Source organism: Ictalurus furcatus, chromosome 14, assembly GCF_023375685.1.
Source record: "Ictalurus furcatus strain D&B chromosome 14, Billie_1.0, whole genome shotgun sequence".
In the NCBI taxonomy this organism is placed as follows: domain Eukaryota; kingdom Metazoa; phylum Chordata; class Actinopteri; order Siluriformes; family Ictaluridae; genus Ictalurus; species Ictalurus furcatus.
Window position 1 is genome coordinate 9091891 of NC_071268.1, and position 9103 is coordinate 9100993.

Here is a 9103-nt window from a genome sequence, read left to right on the forward strand (position 1 = left end):
CATAGCTTTAATACACTCCATCATTCCTCCAGGGTCAGCAACAGACCGCTGTATGATATATTCCGTGAAGATTTGTCTACAAATATGACTAGCCTATCAGTGGACATATTTCACAGCTGACATGTGATGGGAATGTTTGGCAATGTTTTAGCATTTTCATCACAATCATGACAGAACTGCATGTTTGAACCCTTTCCAACAGTGACAATATGACGATCAGATCCATCTTTCCACACTGAGGACAGCTGAGGGACTCGCACATGACTATTACAAAAGGTGCAAACGTTCACTGAAGCTCAAGAAGGCAACACGACACATTAAGAGCCGGGGGGTGTAAACTTTTGAACAGGACAATTGGTGTAAATTGTCGTTAATTTGTTTAAAGATCTTATTTATTTCATTTAGTACCGCCCTTTCAGAAGCTACATGAGATATCTACATGTTTCCCAGAAGACGAAATAATCACAATTTACACCGATCATCCTGTTCAAAAGTTTACACCCCCCCCCCCCCCCCGGCTCTTAATGTAACGTGTCGCCTCCATGAGAATCAATAAATGTTTGCACTTCAATGCATTTTCATTCGCTCTGTACTTGTACTCTGCACAGTGACAAAAACGTAACCTAATCTAATCTTTTGTAATAGTTGAACAGTGGGCAGTTTAACTGCTCAGGACAAACAAGGGACTCATGAACAAATATCACAAAACTAAAATAAAAACAGTCGTTGATCATCCAGGTAACGACAGACAGTATTAAGAATCAAGCGTATGTAAACGTTCTCTTATTTATTTCTTAGTAATTATGAAAAGGCGCATTATTCTGCAAGGCGTACGTAAACTTATTTTACTCCACCGTACAAGCGTGAATTATTCAACTGCATGACTTTATGTCATGTACTGGTGACTTTTAATGTTTGTTTGATAAAAATAAGCGGATGAAAACATGATGTAACACCTAGCCCATGCTAATGTTCAAGTGCAACAAATGTTGCCTAATCCAGTAAAATGCTAGAGTATAGCATGCCTACCGTAAGAAGTCTTCTATTAAAAAAAAAAAAACATTTATTTAAAAAAAAAAAAAAAAAAAAAAAAAAAAAAGGGGGGGGGGGAGGGGCATATTACAATTAGGCTAACTCAAAAATCATAACATACATTATACATCACTTTGTACCTGCTTAGGGGGTAAAAAAAAAAAAAAAAAGTAGAGTGTTGCTAGGAAGCATGGCACTTCTGCCTTTAATGCTCTGCAATCTACCAGACACGGAAATGATAATATGAGATGGGTGTTTAATACAATCCTCATAGATAGAAGCAACTTCAGGTATGGAGCAGATATGTTTTGGAAAAAGTGTACCATGGCAATACAACTGGCCAGGAAAAGCATCTGAACAAAACTGATGCTCAATGTCCTTATGGACGTGGAGGACAATCCTCTTCTTGCTATGTCTATAATCGTTTTTGAACGTGGTTCCAAAACCATATGTAAGGCTAGCTACAGTATGTGTACATTTACAGCGTTTAGCAGACACCCTTATCCAGAGCGATATACAGAAGTGCTTTGTAGTATGGCTATAGGATTTGAGTCGGTTATCGGCAAAAACCCACACCGATAGTTTTTCCCAGTTGCGTCCGTTGCGGTAGCGGCTGAGGACGGTCCGCTGTCCACATAACAGTATGAGAGCGGCCTCTAGAGGCGAAATAAAAACTATCGCTGACAAATTTTGTTGTGTTATTTGAAGTGTTTTTGGTTTCATTTGGAGGTCTCTATTTTGATTATTATTTGGAGAACTTTTTGGTTCTGTTTGGATGTATAAATTTTCATGGTACGGTCAGTACTGTTTATTTTTGTAATGAAGATCAGTAATATTTCAGTTTGAGTGGTATATTGTAATACAGTATCCATTTTAAACACTATCGTTTGATTATTCGGTTATCGGCAGGTACCGCCTGCTCAGTTATCCGTATCGGTAAAATCCACTATCGGTCCATCTATCTATCCATCCATCCATCCATCTATCCATCCACACTGCTTATCCTACACAGGGGTCACATAACATAAATAAAAGAAGAAGAATTAATCCCCAAAAAAGGAGTTTCCCGCGTAATATGGAAGTGGTTTGGATCCAGAGGATCAGATGGGAATCAAACATCTGTGATTTGTAAATCTGTGTGTCAAAAAATCTGGATGAACAAACATATCAAATTCGTTCCATCACCTCAAGCAAAAACACAGACCGGAATACGAGGAAAGCCAGAAACTGCATGAGGAGAAAAAGCATAAACAAGCAACGTAAAGCAAACTCCATAGTATTCAGGTTTTTTTTTCTTAATTGGTATACTTTATTATTTGCTGATGGTCAGGATTAAGCTAGACTTTGTTCAGGTCAGTGTTTGTGTTTGCATGGCTCTTGACTGTATACTGATGTGACTTGTGGCCAAAAAGATTAAATGTTGTTGTTGTTGGATGTTACTATTTTCATATTGATATTAATATCATTACCGCAAAAAAACAAACAAACAAACAAACAAACAAACAACCACCGCCATGAAATACTGTGATATAGTTTTAAGTCTATATCGCCCATCCCTAAATGTCTTTCCTCATGCACAAAAGTTTGACAAGAAAGAAAGAATTCCGTCTTGTAGAAAACTACGTCTAATCATAGGACTAGACTATAATCATAGTCTAATCTAGGCTTGGATTTGTTAGCACGTTCGCCTCAGACCTCCAGGGTCCGGGTTTCGATTTCTGCCGGGGCCATGTGTGTGCGGAGTTTACTGCGGGGGTTTCCTCCGGATACTCCGGTTTCCTCCTCCAGTCCAAAGACATGCATGGTAGGTTGATTGGCGTGTCTAAAGTGTCCGTAGTGTATGAATGGGTGTGTGAATGTGTATGTGATTGTGTGCCCTGCGATGGATTGGCACCCTGTCCAGGGTGTACCCCGCCCTGTGCCCAATGCTCCCTGGGATAGGCTCCAGGTTCCCCCGCGACCCTGAAGACGGAGTAAGCGGTAGAAGATGGATGGATGGATGGATCTGGCTTTCACTTGGATTCGATCCTGACTTGAGCTCGATCCCGAGCCATGGTCTTGGACCAGACAACGCCAGTTTTGATTACAGCTTTAATTTGTAGTCTCGCACGAGTCATACTGCAAGCATATCGGCTGGCCTCGAATAAACCCTTCACGGCCGCATCAGCAACAACCGCGGTTTTCTGAAAAAACGACCTTTTTTTTTTTCCCCCTCTTTTAGATTTTCTTTTGAATGATTTCATTTTTGGAAAATGAAACGCAGACATAACAGAAACAAAGGTGTATCCTGCTATGTCTGAAAACACAAATGAAAAATAAATAAATAAATATATAAATAAAGTAATTTTTGTTTTTTTTTGTTCTCTCAGAGCTTTGGTGCTGATTACCTAATATTCTGTACGTTAAAGAACGGGACACTCAGGACTATTCCGGTCGGGTATTAAAGTCCACCACGGTCTTGCTGATGTTCAAATCCGAGTCTTAGTTTACAGAAGCAGGAACATATGTTTGCAATAAATCAGCCATTATGGTGGAACAGAGTGCACCTTGTTTACAGTCTGTTAACAGAATCTGTCATCTCGGTGAACATATTTTCTTGTTTGATTAAGTTTTATTCCGCTGTTCTGGCTTTCAGTGATAAGCAGTGCGATCGCACACGTGTGTGTTTAATCCATGCTCAGATATGGCCGATCTGATCATCTGACTCACTGTGAAGCTCGCGCATTTGTCAGGATGACAGCGTGACAGTACCGCCATGCCGAGATCCTTTTTTTTTTGATTTTGATTTTCTTCTGACAAACTGACAAGGAAAAAAAAAAAATCTGCAGATGGAAGAAAAAAAAAAAAAAAGTGTGGGGGTGGGGGGGAGGGGGGGGGGTGTTACTAAATGCTGGTGGAAGTCAGCACTAACTCATTAATTCCCTGTCAACCTAAATCCTCTCAGTGATGAAACGTGAGAAAATGACATATCAGTTTTCAGTCACAGAGATAAATTCCATCACTTAAATTGAAATTAAGGTTGTCAGTACTCGGTGGTAATTATCGGCATTTGCAGGGTAAATCTAATCTAAAAATAAATACCTGTCTTGTGTAAACTCATGTGGCTTAGACCCCTTAGAGGCCTGCTCTAGGTCTGAGCTTCATTTCTAGGCTCGGAACTTTAAATCCATGTTGTGTTATGTGATTTTTTTTTTTTTCAGGCCATGAGAAAGCACTCAGAAGTTTTATAACTTTTTTCCCCCCTCTTTTTCAAATGAATAATAAATTTGGTTGCGCACTTTGAAATGTGTGTATTTTTGCGTGTACTGTATAGGGGGGGGGGGGGGGGTAAGGATTTTTCAGAGACTGAGTGAATTACTCAAATACAGATATATTTCTCATTGCGTTTTCTCATTATTCTGTTGTTTCTTTGACAGCTGGTACGCCATAACCTGCACTAGAGATCTACGCAGAACTGATTTTCCTGCCCGCTACGGACGACACGTACCCGATTTCACTCCCACCTGCTCTCGCTTCTAAGCTCAGTCCCATATTTAATTCTCGCTCCTTTCATCTCCGTCAACGGCGTTTGAAAACGACGCCCGAACTTTAAATAAATAAATAAATAAATAAATAAATAAATCTCGTAATCTCCGCACGAAATCTACCTTCTGATCGGTCCATTTTTCCGCTATTGTCTTTTTAAACCCGGATTACTCGCTGATGATTCTCCCCCCAACGGCAGAAGTGAGATGCACACAGTTAAGATTTCATCGAAGGGGTTATCTGAATTATGCATTCTTTAAAAGTTCAAAAAAGATTGCTGTTTTTTTTTTTTTTTTTTTTTTTGCCTGCTTGCCTGTGCTGCATACATATGCTTATACCATTAGGCAAAAGCATTGGAATCTAGGACATTTCTCATATGTCACGAATTATTTCCATATCTGGAGAACGCCACGATGCACGCGTGCTCAGCGGGGCGTCTAAACATTTGCCGTTTCCCTGATTATTAGCAGCATGTGGGGAATTGGGAGCAGTTGGCATGGCAAGCAGAAATCTCCAAAACACAGCCAAACTGAAACCTACACTCTGAGTACCACTGAGAGGCATCCACGAAAAACAACACAAACAAACAAACAAACAAACAAACCCTGTAAATGTAGCTGATGCCATTTGATGCCAGATGTCAGCTGCCACTAGCTATACAGCGCTGTGAAATCAACTAGCCTGCAACTTATACGAGCTATAAGACGATGTATATTTTTCCGTATGCAGATGCAACTGATAATAAGAGTGTAGAGAATACAGTATTCAAAGGCTCACTGGTCTAATTGAATGTGGCAGCGGTGCGGAAAGAAACGTGACGGATTTAAAAAAAAAAACAAAAACAAACAGCACGTGCGTACACTGACAGTTAAAGCAGCGAGGTGAAATGTGCCATCGCTTCAAAGAAAAGCAACTTTCCAAGCACCAAAACTTGAAAATATATAAGAATATATATATATATATATATATATATATATATATATATATATATATATATATATATATATTTTTTTTTTTAACAGGCACTGCTCATAAACCTGTGCTGTCAGGGATCCAATTTTGTAGTGACATTTATAAGGACCATGCCACATTCATAAATAAAGTTCAACAGTAAAATAAGTTTCCCCAAAGACATATGGTGAATGAATTCTCCCATTTTGTGCGGGGTTATTTATTTATTTATTTTTGCAGAATAAGAAGGGTGCGACTGTGGCACTGCAGTCAACATATTACAGTGTGAAAGCCGTCGAAGGGGCTGTTTAAATCAATCAGCATTAAGCGAGTGTTCGATATAGCTGCTCATGTGCTGGACGGAGCACCTCTGACCGTATCCATTACCCTTTACAGATCAACTTAGAAGTGATCGATCACGCTATTGACCGGCCGAGAGTGAGGAGCTGGAGAAGCGCGATATGCCCGGAGTGTGTACGGGATCCTGTGCTGTATATAGTTTATACAGCTAGATGGAGAGAATTGACACAGAAGTTGCCATGATGGTCTGAGGTCCTTATTTCCCCCCAAATCATCTCCGCAGTCTTTGCAGTAAACACTTTTTAAATACGCTAAACACATGTGGCTTCTGTTTGCTGTGCTTTGCTTTTTTTTTTTTTTTTGCTTTTTTTTTTGGAGGAATACTTACTTTCGCTCGCTCGGGCCGTCCTCGTCAGGAGCGCTCTCCGCACACTTTCTCACGCTACTGAAGGCTCCTGCTAATGCTTAAGCAGCTCTTCATGCCTGTTAGTGGTCAGTGTGCTGAGGCAGTCTGAATACTCTACCTGTGTCTGCTTTCAGCTCCAGACTGGTTCGAGACCTCTGGAGCACTTACCTGCTCACTCCCCTGTGCACTCGCACCACGGCATGCGTAACACCATCATGACACAGTGCGCACTTCAGTGCGGTCCAGTCCCAATCTAGCTGGGAATAATTACTCCATTCCAACTCTTTCCGAATCAAACTGATTCAATTTGAATTGACTCATTTGAATCACAGTAATGAAAGTGATTCAATTAAAGGGCTAAATGAGTTTAAGTTCAGTCAGTGTCTGAAGTTTGTCTCTTTAGCTTTGCACTGGAGATACCAGGCTAATCTAACTAACACGTAACGGAAGATTAATGGAAGCCTCCGCATACTCACTTAAAAGGACACGGCTTGGTTTAATGATACAGAAAACTAAATCATACGAATCAACCTACAACTATATTATCATCTGAATCACTTCACACCTCCTACCTGACTCTGATGCTTGCACAGAGTGATGCCACTTTATGAGCTGAGGAAGAAAGTGATTCAGCCTCAAATGGAGCAATGACTGTTTTTAGCTGTGTTGACATTTTGTACATTTTATAGATATAGATTTTAACAACCTCACACAAGGCATGAGTAAACGCAACCGTTTATCATTTGTAACACTACATTATCCTGATAGCTCTAGTGCAGGGCTAAAGAAGCAAACTTTACACACTTATACTCTTTCACCAAACCGTAAAACATGGCATTAATACACAACACTGTATTTAACCCCTTAAACTTTCAACTTAGTACCGAGTTATTCAAATGAGATGTTCATGTATGGCAGTCTGGGAAAACCAGTTGGATGTTCAGTGGCTGAAAAATCACCTTTTGAACAAAATAGTTTTTTCTCCCCCCCAATCCATTTATGTATGTATTTATTTATTTATTTTGCCAATAACATACTTTGAGACAGAAACTTTAAGAAACTATGAATATATTCCACCAAAATGATGTGAAAATATTTCTAACTTAATAAGGAACCGGTTTAATGTTAAAATGTTTAGTCTGGCTAAATATGTTTACATAATGAATGTCATGCTTTGATCAACTGCTGTTGATGTAATGGACATCCATCTATCTATCCATCCATCCATCCAACCATCCATCCATCTATCCATCTATCTATCATCCATCTATCTATCCATCCATCTATCATCCATCTATCTATCCATCCATCTATCATCCATCCATCTATCCATTAATCTATCATCCATCAATCCATCCATCCATCCATCTATCCATCTATCTATCATCCATCTATCTATCCATCCATCTATCATCCATCTATCTATCCATCCATCCATCCATCCATCCATCTATCCATCTATCTATCTATCCATCCATCCATCCATCCATCCATCCATCTATCCATTAATCTATCATCCATCTATCCATCCATCCATCCATCCATCCATCCATCCATCCATCTATCCATTAATCTATCATCCATCTATCCATCCATCCATCCATCTATCATCCATCTATCTATCCATCCATCTATCATCCATCTATCTATCCATCCATCTATCATCCATCCATCTATCCATTAATCTATCATCCATCAATCCATCCATCCATCCATCTATCCATCTATCTATCATCCATCTATCTATCCATCCATCTATCATCCATCTATCTATCCATCCATCCATCCATCCATCCATCTATCCATCTATCTATCTATCCATCCATCCATCCATCCATCCATCCATCTATCCATTAATCTATCATCCATCTATCCATCCATCCATCCATCCATCCATCCATCCATCTATCCATTAATCTATCATCCATCTATCCATCCATCCATCCATCTATCATCCATCTATCTATCCATCCATCTATCATCCATCTATCTATCCATCCATCTATCCATCCATCCATCCATCCATCCATCTATCCATTAATCTATCATCCATCTATCCATCCATCCATCCATCTATCTATCCATCTATCTATCTATCCATCCATCCATCCATCTATCTATCCATCTAGCTATCTATCCATCCATCCATCCATCCATCTATCCATCCATCCATCCATCTATCCATTAATCTATCATCCATTTATCCATCCATCCATCCATCTATCCATCTATCTATCATCCATCTATCTATCCATCCATCTATCATCCATCTATCTATCCATCCATCTATCATCCATCTATCCATCCATCCATCCATCTATCCATCCATCCATCCATCTATCCATCTATCTATCCATCTATCTATCCATCCATCTATCTATCCATCCATCTATCCATCCATCTATCCATCCATCTATCATCCATCTATCATCCATCCATCTATCCATCCATCTATCATCCATCTATCATCCATCCATCTATCCATCCATCTATCATCCATCCATCTATCATCCATCTATCATCGATCCATCTATCCATCCATCTATCATCCATCCATCTATCCATCCATCTATCATCCATCCATCTATCCATCCATCTATCATCCATCCATCTATCATCCATCCATCTATCCATCCATCTATCATCCATCCATCTATCCATCCATCTATCATCCATCCATCTATCCATCCATCTATCATCCATCCATCTATCCATCCATCCATCTATCATCCATCCATCTATCCATCTATCATCCATCTATCATCCATCCATCTATCATCCATCCATCTATCCATCCATCTATCATCCATCCATCTATCCATCCATCTATCATCCATCCATCTATCCATCCATCCATCTATCATCCATCCATCTATCCATCTATCATCC

At 39.7% G+C, this 9103-nt stretch overlaps 1 protein-coding gene across 8 annotated transcripts in view; it reads right to left on the bottom strand.

Annotated features, from left to right (window-relative positions):
• The window catches only part of enox2 (ecto-NOX disulfide-thiol exchanger 2), a 296308-nt gene that overhangs the window by 43426 nt on the left and 243779 nt on the right, over positions 1 to 9103 (bottom strand). The gene's annotated exons all lie outside the window — the stretch shown is intronic.